The 20,869-nt window shown below is 40.4% G+C and overlaps 1 protein-coding gene and 1 long non-coding RNA gene across 6 annotated transcripts in view; both read right to left on the bottom strand.

The window, feature by feature from the left end:
• chrm2a (cholinergic receptor, muscarinic 2a) overlaps window positions 1-20,205 on the bottom strand; it is a 102,133-nt gene extending 81,928 nt beyond the window's left edge. For 2 of the 4 annotated variants that reach the window (XM_074625844.1, XM_074625842.1), the window contains exon 1: window positions 20,031-20,202. The gene's annotated coding sequence lies outside the window, so the exon portion shown is untranslated. Of the gene's footprint in view, window positions 1-18,699; window positions 18,877-20,030 lie in introns of those variants that run through there. The other 2 variants (XM_074625845.1, XM_074625843.1) reach the window with 2 other exon arrangements.
• LOC141762050 (uncharacterized) lies at window positions 10,435-11,608 on the bottom strand. Of its 2 annotated transcripts, XR_012592708.1 has the most exons (5): window positions 11,573-11,608; window positions 11,386-11,467; window positions 11,181-11,255; window positions 10,946-11,075; window positions 10,435-10,839 (listed from the first exon to the last, which is right to left on the bottom strand). It is a non-coding gene; the product is annotated as an uncharacterized LOC141762050 (long non-coding RNA). The 2 variants fall into 2 exon arrangements; XR_012592707.1 differs by lacking the exon at window positions 11,573-11,608 and having other exon boundaries at window positions 11,386-11,488.
• Window positions 20,206-20,869: the final 664 nt, after the last annotated feature.

Raw genomic sequence — 20,869 nt, 5'->3', positions numbered from 1 at the left:
GGTCTCTGATAAAGATATTGTCACTGCTCAATAAAAGACAAGTGCTATCCGCTGACGCCTCACTTTTGAATCGAGCCATAGTTGCGGTCAGAACGATGGAGAGGAACGGTTTTTATGTTACACTACCCAGCAATGCCTCATTACAGATATATCCAAATAATAAGATATGGAGCTACAGGACAAAACTAGCAAAGCCAATTGTTCTGAAAGAACCATATGAGGTTGGCCTTATTGAGTTACAATATCCTAGGGTGTGGACTAATTTCCCCATCTCTGATTCACTGGTGGTTATCCATGAATATAAATCAAAGAGGTCATTTACTATAGCTCTATCTGTTGGTTTTTATGATTCTATATCTAGAATAGTAAAAGAATTTAATTCGAAATGTCTCGTTCACCCATTCACATCACGCATAAATCTAATGTATAATAACATTACAAATCGGGTGTATTTTTTGGGGGCAGAGGGAACGACGTTAACGTTTAGAGGAAAATTGGCTGAAATACTGGGTTTTAAACCGGGGGATCCATTTACAATACCTGTAACCCCTAATGCTATGAAACACTATCCAGCACCTCACCCGGCTGACATTCATGGAGGATGTTATAATATATTTGTTTATAGTGACATTGTAGATTATCAGCTGGCTGGTGATAGTTATGTCCCGCTTCTCCGCTGTATAAATGTATCGGACGATGTTCGTCGTATGCCCACTCTGACTTATGACAAGCCACACTACACATCGCTCTCCAAAGCAATTATTGATGATATAGAGATCTCATTAAAAGACGATCAAAACCACTATATACCTTTCTCATACGGGAAAGTAATTGTCAAACTACACTTCAGACCGGTGAAGCAGTATTTCTAAGTGTTCATTGAAGAAGAAGAAAAAAAATAAAAAAATGATGCGCACACCATACACACGCGATGATGCCCGGTATATGTCATACTATCTTAATCAAGCTGGTGGTGAATTACCGGGGTTTATTGGGGCAAGTACACAGTATGGAAACGGATTAGGTGGTATTTTTCGAAATCTATTTAGAATGGCTGTACCCTTATTAAAAAGAGGGTTCAGTATAGCAAAACCTCATTTAAAAACAGCTGCCACAAATATTTTTGGTGACGTTGTGTCCAATATAGCCCGAAAAACCATGTCAGGAAATCAGGATGGAAATGGAATGACGGTATATACTCGGCGACCACTGAAAAGGCCCCCAGCAGGACATGGGCGTAACCGTCCTGTGTCTAAAAAACGTAAAACAGTTACTAAAAAACCCAGACGTGCCAAAAAGAAGTCAACAACCAAAGGTAGAAGAGCTCCACGCAAACGTACTAGGTTATTGTCAAAAGACATATTTTTAGGTTAAAATCACTGCAAAAAAAAAAAATAAAATAAATATATAACCATGGCGCTCATCCATAATCAGTCGGAGGAGTGTGTGAAGACCGAGCTGGATCTGTTTACTGTACCGTACACTCAGACTTCCATTGAAAAATCGACCTTTGTTGAAATTCCCCCGGTATCTGCTATAACAGACACTGGCCCTCTGGAGTTTTACATATCGGCCAGTGGCGAGGATTACTTAGACTTAAACGATACTTACCTGTTTACACGGGTGAAGATTACAAATGCTGACGGCACGAACCTGGCTAACGATGCCGATGTGGGTTTTATAAACTATCCTGGATGCACCCTGTTCTCACAGGTGGATATAATGTTGGGGGACAGGCTTATAACACAATCGTCCAACACATATCCATACCGTGGAATAATTGAATGTTTGCTTAACTATGGACAAGACACCTTGGATACACAGTTTAGCACCGCTCTGTTTAGTAAAGACACCGGTGATCACATGGACGATACATCGATAGAAGGAGACAATCAGGGGTTGGTGACAAGAGGAAAGTTCACCGGAGTCAGCCGTATCGTCGAATTAATCACCCCCATACATGCTGATTTGTTTTTTCAAGAAAAACTGTTGCTAAACGGGGTGGATATTTCTCTGAAATTCATACGGTCCAAAGATGAGTTCTCTCTAATGACTCCTGGAAATGACCAATATAGCTTTAAGATTGTATCGGCCAGTGTATTTGTAAAAAAAGTTTCTGTTGCACCCACAGTTAGGTTGGCTCACAGCAGGGCTCTGCAGCACACTAATGCTAAATATGCTATTGACAGAGTGTCGTTGAAAACTTTCTCTATCCCTGCCGGGACACGGGTGTGCAACCAGGAAAATCTCTACATAGGGCACATCCCTAAGTTTGTGATCATAGCCTTTGTGGACAACGAGGGATATACTGGGAGTTATGCACGTAATCCATTTAATTTTCATCACTACGACACCGAATTTATGTGTCTATATGCAGACGGACAGTCTTACCCCGCGAAACCATTTCAACCACAATTTGCAAGAGGGCAGTACGCAAGAGAGTATTACCAACTGATACAAACCACCGGTCGTCACCTAAAAGACAGATCACTGGCCATCTCAAGACCAGATTTTGGCACTGGTTATTCATTATTCTGTTTCAACCTGGAACCAGACGAGGGGTGTTCAGGGAACGTTTCACTAATTAAAACAGGCAATGTGAGGATGGAAGCTCGTTTTAGAAACCCTCTGCCGCGAACCGTTAATTTGATATGTTATTCTGTTTTTGACTCAGTTATTGAGATATCAAACAGGAGACAAGTGCTCATGGACTACTACTAAAACACTATGAATACTATAGAACTAACTAGCGTTGTTAGAAAAAGAATTATTAATGGGACAAATTTCTTGGGTATTTTAGCGTGCGATCAACTGCCTAAACACTATATTTGTAAGTTCCCAGCTATGCTGATTATAAACACACATCCCTCTAACATGCCTGGGGAGCATTGGCTGGCTATTTATATTACAAAAAACAAACATGGATGTTTCTTTGACAGTTTTGGTAACCCCCCTGACTGGAATAATTTTCCAAATGAAATAAACAGGTTCCTGGCTAAAAACTGTACAGATGTGTCTTATTGTAGAAGACAGGTTCAGGATAAACATGCTATCACATGTGGTCAACATTGTGTATTTTTTCTATGTCATATTCAAAAAGGAATGACTTATATTAGTGTGATAAACATGTATGACACTAATCCTATATGTAATGACACTATGGTATGTAAATTTGTTAACAAAATACAACCTAGTGTATGTCTTGGGTGTAATTTCACATGTGTACAATCGGGGCATAAATATGTGATGTAATGATGATTTTGAAAATAAAAAAAACATTAAGCAAATGGAATTTTGTCAACACGGTCATTTTATTTATTTTTATTTAGGTATCACAGTTTTCAACAACAAAGACATATCAACAAAAAAAATTTAGAAATTTGAATTGTACAATTCCGATAGATAACATTACCACAAAGAAAAAAACAATCATTTAAACATGGCACCAAGAAAAAAAAAAACAACAAATCAAAACAAAAAACAAAACAAATCATTTAATCATTACCAGTCATAAAGAAGGTTAAAAAAAAGGACACATTTCATTTTAAAAACATTTCATTTTAAAAATATCATAAAAAAAAAGATGAAGAAAATACAAACATTTAAACATTGTTACAAAGAATTCAAAAATAAAACCATTCAGTACTGTCCATCCTAGGGGACTTAAAATGCTTTGCCCGGGATGTCCTAATGGGCGTGTTAAACCGTGGTGAACCATTCAGTGAATGTTTTCCCCTTTTCCTGGTGGTGGGTTTGTCATGGGTCATAATGTTACTTTCGCTGTTTGCATTATCACCTCCTTTATATTCAGAAATAGATCGACGCACCAGGGTGTTTGGGATGGCTGATAGGGGTACATTTAAACTGCCCAATGTTTTTAAAAACAATTCCCAACCCCTGGGTCTAGAGCTGTCTAGTGTATGATGTGAGGCCGTGACACTTTTTACTAAATCGTACAAGTGTGTACCCCTGACCGGTTGGTTGTTAATAACAATTTCTCCCTGATCAGTCCAAGATATCAAATTTTTTGACCGGGTTATCGCTTCCAATATATACTCGGCATTTTTCAGGCTTCTTTTGGGCATGTGTTTTAAAACTTCATCTAATATCGGATCCTTTTTAGAATTAACATTATCAACACTGAGTGTAGCGTCGAGACTAGAGCCCTGTGTATCACTTACAGGTAATGATAAGGTCAATACACCCTTTTCCCTTTCACCCTGTCTCACCATAGACAGGTAGCGCTGTAGAATATTCGAATATTTTTTGGCCTTCTCATACATGTCTATGTCCGGTAATTTCAATACATCAATCATGGCTCTATCTAGTTCATTTTGTACCGTTTGTCTTATGGATCCGCTGTTTTGTTCCTGCTGCTGCTGTTGCTTTAATGAGTCCAATTGTTGCTGAGGGACCAAAAACATTTTTTGTGTGTGCTCCATTTTACGACCGATTTAGAAGACCAACTATAAAAGGAATAGCTGCACCTAGCAGAGGTAATAAAAATCCACCAGACTGATTTATAGACTTTTTCTTTTTAAAATGCTTGACTTGTCTGTCTGCAATGAGTCTAATGATTGTCTTCTTCTTTTTCAACTGTTTGTATTGCCGGTCAGTCAGAGGAATGTTACCACGCGCTACATTGAGAGCTATTTCACACAGAGCGTGAATAAAGTCTGTGTTTGCATTACTCACAATAACCCTTTGCATGTGCGGCTTCGATTTATATAACAACTCCAGCAGAGCCAGATTCCTCTGCATACGTGACGACATACTCAACCCTTCTGCTTTTTAGGTATATACACAACCGATTGGTCTGATAACAAACCTGTTCTGAGTCTTAAAAAGTCGGGTGTCTTAGCTTTATAATCTATGAGTAGATACCCGTAAGCGGAACTAGTTGCATCATTAAATGCCTCTAAAAAGTATTTGGTGTTACCGGGAAACATCTGTCTAGCCAATAAAGTAATCTGATATTTATCCCGGGGGTTTTTAAACAAAGCAAGGTAGTTGGTGTTTAAACTAATAGTTCGGCTAGACTTGCCTTGAATAAACAGATTTTGAACTAAATATATACAACTTAAATTTCTATGGTGTACATATTTGGTAAAAACATTTTGTACTTCTATGTTGTTACTGGCATCATTCATTAAATCGTCTATGATGAGCAGATTATTTTTGTCTGGGGGTAGAAGCACGTCGTCACACAGAGATTCTGGTAAACCGTTCACAAAGTTAATATCCCTTGTCTTAAGGAGTTGATTATATAAAGGTTGCCAGCACGAGTAAATGTAAACAATATTATCAACACTATGTGAAATAGCTTTTGAGGCGTTTTCTATAACATTCTTGACAAAAAATGTCTTTCCACAATTTGAAGGACCGCTCACCACAAGGCTAAACGGATGCTGTAGTCTGCCATCAAAACCCTGGTCCAATCTAGTATCCATAAGGCAGAGTGGTGTAATCCTGAAACACTCTACGCTTATTGTACACCACCTGAACCTTCTTAAAAACTGTCTCGTTTTTCAGATGAAAGTTCTTTTTATCGCGTTTGATGGTTTCAGATACAGTCATCACACTTGCCCCCGTGTTCTGATTGGCCACAAATGCGTGTACTAGACCGGATAATGACGTGTGTGTAACCACCTTGGCATTGTTTGCGTTTAATGTTATGCCTTTGCATTTTACCGTCGTCTTGCCCTGTCTCGTGCGATATGAGTAGCATTTTGGACCCCCCCGACACAAACTCTGTGATGAAGTCTTCCTCGGGGGTTCCACACACATTACCATCGTTTATCTCATCTGTCAAGTCCCCCAGATAGGGACCTAGGGGAGGGACCCAGTCACCTGGCTGCGATGTAAAAACAACACTATCAGTGTCACAATACAACACGCGCTGCTGCAGTTTGTCAAGGAGTTCATACAACATAAGTCTAGCGTGAGCAGTCGTCATAGCACCAACAAAGACATTGACGTCTTTTATTCGGGAACCCCTACTGTCCGCATGCCGCCACTGTACCATAGCCACGTCATCTGATATGAAGCAGAATTGCTTCACATCGTAATGGTCACTGAACATCAGTTGTGTAAACCTGGATGGGTCAGTGATCAACTCACATGAAGGCATGTTGTTCCTCATGCTAAATCTGCCCCACAAAGAGTTTAAGAGTAACTTATTACAACTCCTGACAGCTTTGTTGACACGGATTTTGTTAGCATCCAGTTTAATGCCCTCTTTTTCAAAATAGTCATCAATGTACTTCTTTTGTTCATCAGGTGTTTTGACATGCCCTGGGTAGCCAGAAGCCTCTTGTTTACATTTCAGAAACGTTTTCACATACCCCTTAAACAATGTGTCTGTCTTGTTGGGAAAATGCCACACTTCATCAATGCTGACAATCTGGTAACCCTTTTCTACCGCTTTCTGAAGCTCAAACGAGACCCACACACCTGACAGCTGTCTGTCACTGTCACTATGCACACAATCAGATGTTTGGTTCAAACTTTCAGCACACGTGCTGCACAGCGGGAACATGAGCTTGTTTTGACACCTGTAGGGCAAGACGGGGTGGAACAAACCTCTTGGCGGGAGCACCGTACACTTTACAAACCCAAAATAATTATCGATGGAATCAAAGTCCCTATGGATAACCTGGGGATGTCCAATCGGGTACAGTTTCTTTGCCTGAACTGTGGGATACAGACTTGTGAAGTCGTAGTACCTGATCTTTTCATCATTTTCCCCCTTGTGGTACAGTTTCATGGCATTTGTACGCCCGCCAAAGAGAGCCTGCCTGGGATCGAGTCGTTCCGGTTTTTTGTATGTGGTCAGAAATGTTTGTACTACAGAGTTTGATTTTGACAACAACCCCCATTCACACTCCCACATCACTACCGAGCGAAGGCCATGTAGTGTTTCCAACTTGTTTATTTTTTCATTGAAAGCCCAGTATAGCTCACCATAGGAGACTTGAGTGACCGGATTTAAATCTGCCGGTACATGGCATTTGACACATCCGTGAAAAAAACATCCTGCAAACTCATAGCAGGTGTTTGTAGCAGGATTGTACCCATCCACAAAGTATGGGCCAAATTGCTGTTCACCACGATTGAGTGCATGTTGCATCTCAATGTTTTCTGTATGGGCCACATATTCAAGCCACTGCATAGACACATCTGAATATGTCTTATTCTGTTTGGTGTATGCACCTTCATATGTGAGGGCTACAGTGTCTCTGGGCAGGAACAGTGTTTTGAATACACCCATACAACTGGAGGGTAGAGTGGTAAATGAAAACGGGTCAAGCTGTGTACATTCAAGAAATGTTGCACGATAAATTGTACATGCCCGGCGCAACACCTCCACATCATTAACACAGTAGCGACGAATCTCCGCTTGAAAATCAAAAGTTTCATTTCGGACTGTGTCATACCATTGCATGAACGAGGTTTTCTCATTTTCACACATGGTTTCGTACCCATATTGAGATGGGTCGGGGTATGAGCCTTTGTATTGCTCATTTTCTCTAGTGTTAAATTTGTGTGGAAAATAGCCTTTCTCCAAATCCTCAAACCCCAAAGCAGCAGGTGTTTTGGCCAGTCTCATGGGTAAGAAACTGAACGAATCAATCCACCTCTGTCGGTATGTATGGTCGTACATCAGAATGACCCTGCTACCTCTCATCATTACCATAGGAGTAATCCTTTGTTTGACAAAGTACTCAAGCAGAATGTAGTTGTCAAAGCCAGATGCGTTATGCGCAATGAACGTATACCCCTGGTATTTTGGCTGTCTGTACCGTTTCACAAAGGCATCCACGCATTTTAATGTGTTGAAACAAAACTTGTTTCCATCAATATCCATTGCACACACAAAATTTGCCTCGTGTTTGCCATCGTGAAAACGTGTCTCAAAATCAAACAAGATGTACTTTCTCTGGGGGGCACCCTTCTCGATTGGTTGGATAAAGCACTCGTGGGGCACACTGCTTTCCAATTTTTGTTCACCACAGTGTGAACAGACAAAGGGTGCGCATTTGTGTATTTTTTTTTTACCAGTCCTGTATGTTTTTCCACATGCCTCACAGTATTTTAATGCTGTACATGGTATAACTTTGTGTTTTAGTTCAGGTACTTTGTGTTGCTTGAAACAGAATTGTGATTTACATATGCGTTTACAGTCAGGGCACTTTAACGTGCGACATTGGTACGTATGACACTCCTGTGTAAAACAGACATTGCAGTTATGCTTACAGTTGTGGTACAGAGGCGTTTCATACGTATCATAGCAATACTCACACACATATGAAGCCCCGAAAAACCCCGTCTGGTTTTCAATCAGATAGTAGTGGTCATTGTGTAGGTATAACCAGACTGTACGCTTGTGTGGTGCGTCGCATGTTTGGAAACACTGCAAGCGTTTACGCGCAGTGCCATGATGGAAGACTATTATTTTCATGTCTAGGTGTTTCTCAAATTTGGTGACATCGGAGAACGATACTTTGTGCATGTGATCAAAACCGACTGCAGTGTACAACTGTTTTGCATATTCCAATTTTTCATCTCCAGCCATAGCATTGTTAACAAAATGTGCAAGACAGATAGAAAAACATAGATTGTTGGCCCCCATGTTGTCAGGATTGTACAGATGTTGACCTTTTTTGGCCAAAATTTCCTCATAGGAAACTTGACCCAATCTCAGACGATTTGATCCACCACCACTATCCCTAGCAACTGTAACAATAAACTCCAATTCATCATCCGTCATAGAATCATCATTGCTTTGTAAGACCTGTGATATTTCCTCCATGAACAAATCCACATTGTATTCATTATCTGCGTTTAAAACGGCTTGTACATCGCTAGCCAGTGATGGGCCCCTCAAGATGACATTTAAAACACTGGTGGGTGGGGAATCCTCTAAGGCTCTCTCTAGCACACCAGACAGTCTCTCTCTAACTCGGTTAGGTACCTGCTCGGGATCATCAAGATTAATATCCCTAAAATCAACACGTTGACGCAATTCAGAGGCATTAAATGCTGGTATGTTTCTAACTTGTATATCTCTAACAGGGACACGGGTGTTTTCTACAAGTCTACCCGCCCCATCCTGTACGCATCTGCTAAGACTGTCTACACGTGGAGAAGCTTCTACATGGCCACCCACAAAGCCCTGGTGTTCGTTATTCAAAGCAGTAGTACTGCTCACATCATGATTATCAACACTAGCCCTGATCAAAGCATTATTATCGTCATTGCAGGCAGACACAGTGTCAAATGTCTCTGTAGCAGCAGCAACCGCAGCAGCAGCAGCCCCGGAAACCAGAGCATTTACAGTAGGAACAACAGTAGACAAATCACTTAAAATAGAATCAAGCCTCGCATTGGTAAATTCACCCCACTTTCTGATAGTTTTGGTATTGTATTTTACACCGGATAATTGTGGTAAACCATGTCTCATAGCATATTGGTCACTAACGGCGTTATATTGTTCGACAGTGTGAGTGATATGAGAGATTTCATCATCACTGTCTACTTCATTGACAGTATCATCATTAGCAACGTTACGACCATCGTCATCATGATTATCAACACTATCATTAACAGTGATCAAAGCATTGTTATAATCATGGCAGACAGACACAATGTCAAATGTCTCTGCAGCAGAAGTAGAAGCAACAGCAACAGCAGCAGCAGCAGCAGCAGGAGCAGTATCAGAAAGCGGAATAATAGTAGACAAATCACCTAAAATAGAATCAAGCCTAGCATTGGTGAATTCAGCCCACTTTCTGATAGTTTCAGTATTGTATTTTACACAGGGTAATTGTGGTAGCCCATGACCCATTGCATTTTGGTCACTATGGGTAATATATTCTTCGACAGTATGTTGGACATGAGAGATTTCATCACTATCAACTTCATTAACATCATTATCATCATTAGCAACGTTACGACCAGCGTCATCACTATATTTGAAAATTTTTCTAGGAGGTGACATGTTATCAGCTAATATTTGAGCACTATGATGAAGGCCTGCTTTTTAGGATGTTTGATATATGTGATAGACCCGTAACCATATTATTCTGGATTCTAACCAGTTCTCCACTGGCTGCATGCAGGACACAGATGTCAGAAGTCAGAATACCTCTATATAATAGATCGGATTTACACCCGGCCAGAACAGTATTTAATAAGTTGTTGTTTTGTTTTTCTAATTCAACTATTTTACTATTCAAAGACTCATATTGTTCTTTGTGATCCTTCTGTATTTCTGCTAATTTACTGTTCACCATGCATTCGAATTTATCAAATCGGTTGCCAATATCAACCCCACCCCCTAATGACAAATCCTCAGTGGGACAACAGTCAACCACACTTTGGGTACGTAATTGATCAGGATGAATTGCCTGTCGTTGTGAAGATGGCAACAGATCCTCGAGGTCGCTCCAGACGAGTAATTCTAATTGTTCTGAAGAACCAGGCTGTTCATTATCCTCCCCCACACACGTTTGTGTCGCAGGGAGTGTGTCAGAGGTTTTCTCCTCAAAATCAACAAGTGAATCAAACCAATCCTGCTTAGGATAACCACATGGTACACTCAAATTCTCCCCCCATTCACTGTATGGTTCCCACTCACCATGCTGAATGTCATCTTCTTCTTGAGAAATATCTGTCACAAGCTTTGCGGTCGGCTGTCTCTGCGCTGCTAATAACGACTTCAATTGATCCACGACAGCACACACGTCCTCTGCCTCTTCACGTCGAAGCGTCTCGGTAACCGAAGCCAACACAACTGAATCCAGTGTTGAGTCAATGGTGTCCTCATCAATCACCGGTCTGATGCAAGACATTAGGTGAAAAAAAAAGAAAAGAAAAAAGACTTAGTACATATATAAAAAAAATACTCGTAGATACAGATAGAATACCGTAATCTTATACATACCTTGTATGCACTAGAACCCTATGGCGCTCCTTCTCTTCCTTTTGCCTCTTTTTTACTGGGCCCGATTGAAGTCTATTCGGTCTTTTAAGCCTGCTCTTTGGTTCCTCAAAGTCCGAATCTTCTTCTTCTTCTAGATTCAAACACACACACACACACTTTAGTATTTAGCTATAATAATCATATGTATTAATTATCAAAGTATTATTTTAACATCTACAGTTTATCATGTACATACCTTTTGAAAGTTGGTTTAGGGGTTGTAAGATCCCTCTCCGCTGAAAAGGTGTTCCCCAGTAGCTGATTGAAGGCACTAGATGTAAAAAAAAAAAAAAAACAGAACAAAAATAAAATAAAAAACAACATACACTTAGTCTAAAACAAAATAAAAAATAGTTCTATATAATGAACAAAATACAAAACAAGTATAATGAATTAAATACCTTCATTATCACCAGGTTGAAAGTTTTCAATACCTCTGTCGTGGCGGTTGCTACCACTGGCCATGTAACCTGATAAATAAAACTGTTAAGAACAACATTTTTATTTTACTATAAAAACAAACTGGTATTATTGGAAGAAAAAATAACTGTGTTAGATAAAAACATAAATAAAAATGGTTATACTTACAGGGAAAAGACGCCATTGGTAGAAATTGCCCCGATATGTGAGAATGCACGAGATGAGTTAGGAGAAAGTGTCCTCTTCAAAAGTTGGTGAAGTATGGTAAACACGACCACAGCTGAATGGTGACTATATATACACCTCCTATAAGGTGGAGTTAAGGACATCTCACAAAACAAACATATGGTTGACAGGATCCATGCTGATATAGCCTACAAACAGTACCAACCACCACATCATCAAAAGCCATAAACATTTTGACCACTGCACACCGGGGTTTGCTTGATCTTTTATGAGTACTGTAATAAAAAAAGCCACCTCTTGGATACAACGGAGTTCACATATAGGGATACAACTGTGTTTTGTTCACTGAACCAGTATCAACAGGAGGGGGTCTTCTTTTGTTTACTGAGCAACTGATAACATCTTGGATACAACTGACTTTTTTTTTTTTATCTGAATCAGGATCAACAGTATGGGTCTTCTGTGGCACACCAAAAAGGCAAAAACATTTGGTCACAGGAAGCAGGGTTTGTTTGAACTTTTAATGATACTGTAATAAAAGACACATATTGGGATACAACTGTATTTTTTATCTGCATCAGGATCCACAGGATGGGGTCTTTCTTTTTTTGTTGTGGAGCAACTGATAACACCTACAGCAGACACCTTTGGACAACTACCAGTAATTAACATCAGCCCTAGGGTTACAAAAAGGACACCAGGGTCACCAAGGGTTCACCTGTATCCCCACACACACACGCACGCGCATGCTCACGTGCACGCGCATTTCACATGCACGCGCAAACGAACCAGTCCTATACTACTCATGTCACCCGAAACCATAAAGGACAACCACATGGTTGTGTTCGATAAAAAGCCATGGGATCAATCCATTGTAAGGACTTTAAGGATCCAGAAATCCATCAAGTATTTGTTGAGCTATCTGGTGGACTGACCAACAGACCGACAAACTGCATCCAGACTGAACAGCAGAATGACAAGTACAAGAGGGCACAGTGATTCATTATTGATGTCAAGTACATGGTGCCTCCATTTGGTGATCATTCCTGTTTATCAGCTTCAGGCAGGCCTGTAATTAGGACAGCAATACCTTCAGGAGTACAGTTAGATTTTTAGTGCCTATTCAGGTAGAAGTCAGCTGCCAGCAGCTCTTTGACTTGCACTTAAAAGTAGATGGATTAACGCTTTGCTGCTTCTAACGCGTCTCACATAATCTGTATTTAATCTACTCTCAATGGGATATTCAAGGTCATGCATGTGTAGTGAGTGGGCATGTCCTGCTTCCTTTTTTAAAAGTGTTCTGGTTTGTCTGTATTAATGATTCTGAGCTGCTTTTGTGTCAGTATCCGTGGCAAAAACCTCCTGTCAAAAACAAAAGGAAGAGCAGTCTTAGACATTGTAATCTTTGAATTTCACCCCTGATATACCGAGCGCCCTTCCTGTTGGCTAATTGCTTGTTAGTGCTCCTGGCCTACGAGAAGGAAAACTCACACAGGGCTACTGCAAAACCACCCACACAGGCAGCATCTGCAGCAGCTCAGTGAGATATTAGGGCGCCCTGTCATGTTGGCACCGTTTACAAGAACTTGCGACACCATGCCTGAGCTGTTCCCCCTATACTGCAGAAGTTGCAGCACAATAAAATTAGACGGGAAAAAGTAATTTCATACCTGCTTTCTTCTCTCTGCGTGTGCACACGTGTGAATGCGTACGCTGTAAGGTCAGATGGGAAGCTTGATTTTACCTTTTAAGCCTGCTGGCAATTACAATAACGCCTCCCTGCCAAGGTCCGGTGAGAGCAGACGGCCGCACTGAATGTTTTATGGAGCCAATGATAACGGCAGAGCCAGAGCTTGAAGTAGCCGGCTGGAATTATCTTGTACTGAGGTTCAGAGTAATTAAGAGCGGGGAACGGGCGCCCGGCATTATTGCTGGATGAGCGGCAAGACTGAGGGAACACCTGAGGCTTTTGGAGGAATATTCAAAGCGATCTCCAGAGATTTTGAGGGTAGAAATACAACTGCTGCTGCTGCCACAAATGTGCTGCTGTTCAGACTGAAACGTATGGTTCTATTATGCTGGAATGAAATGGTGACAAACAATGCTAGGGTTTAAGGAAGTATCTAGCATTGTAAGTTGGCATTACCAAGGACGATTTACAGCCGGCTTTGTTAAAAAGAAAACGAGCGAGACGTGACTTCTTTGCAGTGTTTTGAAAGGTTTCTACGTCAGTGTTCTTTTCTATTCAGTGCCTCGAAAATATAAGCAACTCTTAATTTTCCTTTTCTGATTGCAATTCAGCATCGCCGTGACCTGTTAAAAGCAAGGGCACTTAGCCCACCTGAAGAGTTATTTCCCTGATTTTGGTGACAAGAACGCTGCTGTGAGCAATTGCCAGGCTTGTTGTTTATGCAGCTCTCCAGTGTTCATTATGAAACTGATTTCTAATTGCTGTATGGCACTTTCTATTACTTAAAGTGTAACAATATATTCCGGCACAATGCACCACATACAAAAATAGGACAATAATGCATCACATGGAGGTAAAACTGGAGTGAAGTATCAACTGAATCTGATCAGTTCTTCCAAAAGATGCTGTTAGTTTGCATACAGGGTGTTGTTTATTAACACTGTTAACTATCATACGTCTCAAAAATCAGTTTTTCTGAAGATCTTTAGGGTTTATGGCGAACTGAGGTGTTTGGAGAATGTCCTAACCAAGTTCACTTCACCTTTCTGATCCAGACATTTATATTCTTCAGTTTATAGATGCTTTATTTTTCATTTAAAAGGTTCAGTTACTTGTAAAACAGTTTTTTTTCAAAGACGTATGAAATACGGATGAACACATGGGATATTTAAAGTCGTAGTTTGCTTACATTCAACTTTAAAGCTGCTATATTCATTATTTTTGACATCAAAAATGGATCACATGACTGACACATGTATAACGTGAAAGGTGTGGCTCATATAGAATTGACTTTGCAATTCCCCTCAGAACATTTTAGTGTCTTTCAGCTCACTGTTTTTGGTCTTATAGCCCACAACTTTCCAACTCTCACCGGTCGCATCAGCAGGCAGTGAAAAATTTGACTAAAAACCTGCTGGATGCTACCCACACAGCAGCAGACAGACACATTTAGCGGCTAGCTAGTGAACATAGTAGACCGTTTAGCAGCTTAAGCACGAGATATTTCCCTTAGGAGCTGGTGGAGACCAAAAACAGAGCTAAAAGGAGAATGAATATCGGACTTAAATTCATTGGGTGGCCAGAAACACGACTCTAAATGAATGCTAGTGTTGCTCCATATCTGCTAGATGTCAATGCAGTAATGTGCATGTCAATATGTTTGTTAGAACTGTTGTTTTTGTTCCTGAGTACTTTCACACAGAATGCAAATATTAGGCAGCCAAAAATTTGCATACTTTTTTTCGGAACAAGGTACATTTGTCTGAGCTTTCGCACCACGAATGAAGGCATCAACAAATTATGTTGTGCAGAACGGACATATTCAATACGTACAATACATACATAACCATGGATGTATGACAACAACACGGAGGCTCCATAATTCGAATCAAAACGGCAAACTTTATTACTCCTTTCAACCTTGACAAAGGCAACGCAGCCCAGATCTTACCTTTCACAATAAAAGCCCTAGACATATACACTCCGTAACTGACGCTGCTCTGGGTCAATAGGATCCAGGGTTCGGCCTGTGCCTGCATGAATCTATTCAAACCTTTTATTGAAAAAGTGTTGCAACTGTTGCAAATTTGCATCGCTGCCGGTTTGAATAGTTTCGCTAAAATTCAAAATACTCGCCTGCTAATATTTAGCATTTTCGCATTGTTTATTCGTCACGTTTCTTGTATAAAGGCCTTTAGGATTGAAAATAAAATATTTTCTCCTCATTCTGTACTACCTGATTTTTTTGGATCGACAGACTGCAGACATTACAGCAGCGTTGTGCTATGATCTCAAACGTGTGCTATGTAGATCAGTATTGACGTCATCAGATGCATTCTGAATCAAATAAAAAGTCAATCCACGCGGACCACAAAACTTCAGGGAGCTGCGGAAGTAATTTCATAGAATAGACTTTATGAGCAATTACAGGGTCACTGAATCCATTTGTATGTTGATGAAATATGCTGACACAATGCTGTAAGTAGTGCTTAGTCCATTGATTCCGAGTCTTTTGTTACAAATGCAATTACGCTGGTTTGTTTCATCTAACTCTGTCTGTCTGCTAGATAATGACCTTAAGGAGGAATCTCCCTCCTCCCATCCTTTCCAATCAATGCCACTTCGTGCGGTGGTTTAGTGGCACTTCATATTGTAAAGCTCTGCAATCACTCAGCATCTGATAAGGAGCGCAGCTAAAGGCCACGCTAGCCGTTTGTCCCACCAGCTGAAGACACATCTGCATGCTCTGAATGTGGACACTGTTTACATTTCGATGTATGTATGAGTTAAATACATCCTGTCAGTCGTTCCCCCCTGACACACAAATCCACCCGTACGTACGCACACAGCATGTCCGCTGTTATGTAAAAAAAAAACCTTCATAGAATCTCATTTCATCTCTCCACACATTAGCAGAGCCAATCTTCTGTTTCTGCTCAATTAGACCTTCCTCCCTCCGACGCCCAGCCGACGCTGCGTGGACTTTAGCAGAAATAACATTTTTAATTGCGTAAAAGAAAAAAAAAAAAGGAAAAAAAGTGTGTAAATGATAGAAAAAAGAAAGCGATTAGAGCAGGAGCTCAGTGCAAACAGATGAGCCTACTGCGGTTGAAAGCGTGATAATTAGACATTCCTTTCTGCGTGTGCCAGCTACACTGATTCACTAATGTGCACTGTGCAGCCGCTCTACAACCGAGAAGCTTATGTCCACAGAATGAGGCGCCCCACACGCTAAATTTAACTTTCTTTTTTTACAAAAGCAACCTCGACTCGAACACTGTTTCCACCACTGCCAAAAACGCAGATTTGGGAATATGTGTGCATTCATGGTAGGTAGGAGCGTTGGCATGCCTGAGCTCAATATCTCCTCCTCTCTCTGAACCAAGAAAGAGTCATACTTTGTCGTGTGTGTGCATACACATTCAGCTATAATAAAGCACACTGTTGCTTAAGTCTACATCATTTTAATATGAAAGAAAACAGCACAGTTGAGGATCATATCTGACCATGTCTTGTTTTCACCACAAGGGGCGATAAGCATCACTTTTTGGTTCTTAAAACAATATGCTCCGTACATACATACTTCACTTTGCTCTTATCTGCATTAACCAACATACAGAAACGCTGGCCAAGCACGACACACGAATCAATACATGCCATCATTTGCTATCACAGTCAAGCACACTGACACCTCCAGTAGCAAAAATATGCACAGTCCATAATATCTGCATCTCTAATGTAATATCAATAGAGTTAGGGAAGGGCATTTTGAAGAAAAAAAAGCCACATGTCTGACCTCGGTAAACCTCAGAAATTGGAAAACCCATCAAACAACTGTTCAGTCACAGTGCATCCAAACCTCATCCATCAACATCAGGATGCCAGAAGGGATGAGCAACAAGTCTGAGAAACTTCTGAGAGCTTCTGACACAACACATTGGTGGAATATGCAGCCTTTTTTAAGATCTTGTATGTAAAAGGTTTTGAAATGATGTGCCCAGTTCTTAAAATAATACAAAGTTGGAGTTGTTACAAAAGATGTGGGCAGTGCAGAGAAATAGCCGTTGTTTAAGTATAGTCACATGGCAGTGCTGAAAGAAAATGGTCTGATTTACCAGATAATGATATTTTCTACAATCGACAATGTCATTATAATGCGATTATGCAATAAAAAATGATCATTCAGAGGCATTTATTTAGATCTAAAGAAATGCTTCATCCCTCCTGCTGTGCTTTAAAAGGTTCCGTGATTGCAACCAGTGATTTATGAAACCGAGATTTGTTTTTGTCGGCCTGCAAATTGTGTTTTCTACGGGAAAAAAAGGCTGTCAAGAATCTTTATCTGCAGGTAAACAAATGGCTCCTCTGTAACTCCTTTGGCTCAAGTGGCGTATAGCAGATGGAAAACAGTCATGATTAAGTATCCACCAAAAAAAATAACATTTTCATTAAAAAAAAACACCAAATTCTTTTTTTCCTCAAGTACAGCAGCTGTGATATCAGTTTGATATTAGTTACCTTTTGATACCAAATTTGGATTTTTATGCCAGATGGATGATTCTGCAAACAGAAAAATATGGTGTTCACTTGTTCCCCTGCAGTGCTGCTTCTGAAAAACAACAGTGCGAAGCTGAAGTGATGAAAACTTCCTAATGGATTCCAGACGAGCAAAAATGCAAATCATCTCCTCTTTTTATTTCTTTGGCAAGACACCAAATCAGATTCCTAATTGGAGATCTGCATGAATGTGCAGGAACAAAAAACCAGCATCGACCCACACGCTGCCACAATAACACATACTAAAAGGCAACAGCAGTCCCTTTTTGTTTACCTGCCATCTCTTCAAACCAAACCCAATTACAGCCAGCGACTTAATCAAGGTCAAGCCACAGCAGCTCATTCACACAAACATCAAAATGCCAAATGAATATCAAATCTCTGCACAGTTTCTTGGTGCTACAGGTGATTTCTGCAGTATTATTTGGGATTCACCTGTAAATATCCACTTCAAAAATTATATTCACAATCACAATCTGTACTCCGTCTTAACAAAAAGTCCTCAGATTCACTGCAAGGAAGGAGGCTGATATGGAGCATTATGTTCTATTCCAGTGCAGAAATAACCAAAGAATCGTAAAGCAAGTAATCTGATTTTTCCTCAAGTGAGAAATCAGCATTTTTTCTGTCTTATTAATGTCAGAGTGAAGTTAAATGATCCAAAACTGGAACCTATCCATCCATCCATCCATCAAGCCTTCAGTCCCACTTCACTGATTCATGCAGCCAAATTATAAAGAAGAGTATAACATCTGCTTGCCTTTTCATTCACATAGACGCAACTAATTTGCTCAAATTGCCATCCAGATTAAAAAAAAACAGCCTGAAATTGTGGAAGAAGCTTGATAAATCACAGCTTTACCTTCTGAATATCGAGTCCTTCCAGTAGATTTATGGGCAGCAAAGCTCAACGCGTGATTTGGATGATCCACTCTGCGCGTAAAAACATCTCAGCTATGAGACTCACAGTCACACAATCCGACACAAACCTGCCACCAGCCTCAGGTCTGCTCTTGCGTTGCGCTTTTACGCAATCAGGCTGTTGGCTGCGACGCGAAATCACCTCTTAATTAGGTTTGTATAGATCTTAACGCGCCTATAAGAGCGTCACTTTGTATTGGATTTATGTTTTTATTGGCTTGAAAACAACATGAATCATATGGCAGCATTAAAAAACCTGCATTTTTGCAGCTGAAATCAAGATGGTCGGATTGAAGAGACGAGAGAGGAATCTGCATCTCTGCTGTGTGTGTGTGTGTGTGTGGGTGAATACACATAAGGTTTTTCTCTGTAGCACAGATGGAATATCAAAAAGGGGAGAAGTGCGAAGAAACCCAGCTGTTACATGAAGGCATGGAATGAAACGACGCTTTTATCCAAAGCGCATTAGCGTGCCATGGAGCGCATACATTACTGGTAAACCGGTATTTCTTCAGATAAATCATCAAAACAGATGAGAAACAGATGAGAAAATCATAAGAAATGAAGGTTAATGGTGTTTAATGCACCAATATGTGATGCGCAATCTCTGCTCTGTAATGTAGGAGCAGTGTGGTTGGATGGATTTGGATAAAAAAATCAAACAGATGATGGCATTAAACAATACTCTTTGATATAGTGAGACTATATCTCTGCTCCTCAGGATGAAATAAACCAAAAGTTCTGCTCTCCTCTCTGCGTCCAAGATGCGCCATACGGCACAAACACATGCAGCTGTGCGTAAAACATGTCCAGTTGCGCTCGTCATGCAGCCGATTATTTGGCATCAAACCTTTTTAAACAGATCTAGGTTTTTTCTGTTGACTTCAATCTTCCTGGAAAAAAAAAGTTGCACATTTTGTCACCCTGCAGGCTGACAAAAACAACTTTGACATGTCTAGATAAAAGATTCAGACATGTCACAATAAATAATATTATTGTAATAATCGCCTTTTTACGCACTGGAAGATCATGATGACAGGTGTGTCCACATTGCTGTTAAGAGACACAGGTTCAATCCCTGGACACAACTAGTCCCCTTCTGTCGGAGTGTCCTTGAGCAATACAGCTTCATGAAACCAGCGCGCTCTTTAATCTCCTCAGTCAAATAAGCCTGCTTAAGGAACATCAAGTCCTTTTTTTTTTTTTTTCAGAAAACAGGTGATAGATCATAAGAGAGAGAAAGAAGAAAAAAAAGATTCTTCATGGTCTTACCTGCATTCATGGTGTCATGCTGGTGAGGTCCTTTGGTCCGCTTCATCGCACCGTGGCTGCATGTCTGCATGAGGACATGCTGCTGCTGGAGACGCACTTTGGACACGAGAAGAGAAGCGCCTCCTCGGCTGCATGAGAGGAGAGAGAGGGAAGGTGGGGGAGAAGTGAGAGAGAGAGAGGGAGAGGAAGAGAGAGAGAGAGGGAGAGCTATAAGAAGCAGGCTGGCATTTCTTTGTCGATAATGACAGTCGTTATTTGCCTTTTAAATTCAAGAAAACCAGGCTGAGCGTGTCCAGCAACACATGATTTTACATATAAAATCGCCTAAAGCCTTAAATTGCATTATTCACAGCCAATATAACCAATTAAACCTGGTGACAGCAGCATCAGACATATGCCACCGATTTTCAAAGGAAATCAGCTCATTTAGCCTCTTAGGACTTATTGGTTCAAGGCACTTTTTTCATATTTATTCAATGTATTTGAGGCTATAACTGCCACTCATTCATATTATTGTGATTGAAGATGCACGTTACTTATTGAGAATACTCAGAATCACAGCACTGAAGCAAATAACAAAAGGGTAGGAGAAAAAAAACTAAACCCCCAGATTTTATAAAATGGAAAAGTGAAATTGAAGATGGAAAAGATATGGAAAAGGGAACTCACAAAATAAGGAATATGGAGGATGTTTTTGAGAAGAGATGGAGTCTACCAGAAGGAGAAATATAGCTACATGGGTTAACACGCATGCACATATACATATGCTTAAAGGTGACCTGACATGTTAAGGAGGATGCATATGTGTGCCAATGTAAATTATATTACTATATATTTGC

The sequence above is a fragment of the Sebastes fasciatus genome, chromosome 23, assembly GCF_043250625.1.
Source record: "Sebastes fasciatus isolate fSebFas1 chromosome 23, fSebFas1.pri, whole genome shotgun sequence".
In the NCBI taxonomy this organism is placed as follows: domain Eukaryota; kingdom Metazoa; phylum Chordata; class Actinopteri; order Perciformes; family Sebastidae; genus Sebastes; species Sebastes fasciatus.
The sequence above is the reverse complement of the archived record's forward strand: the minus strand, read 5'-3'. Positions and strand labels throughout refer to the sequence as shown.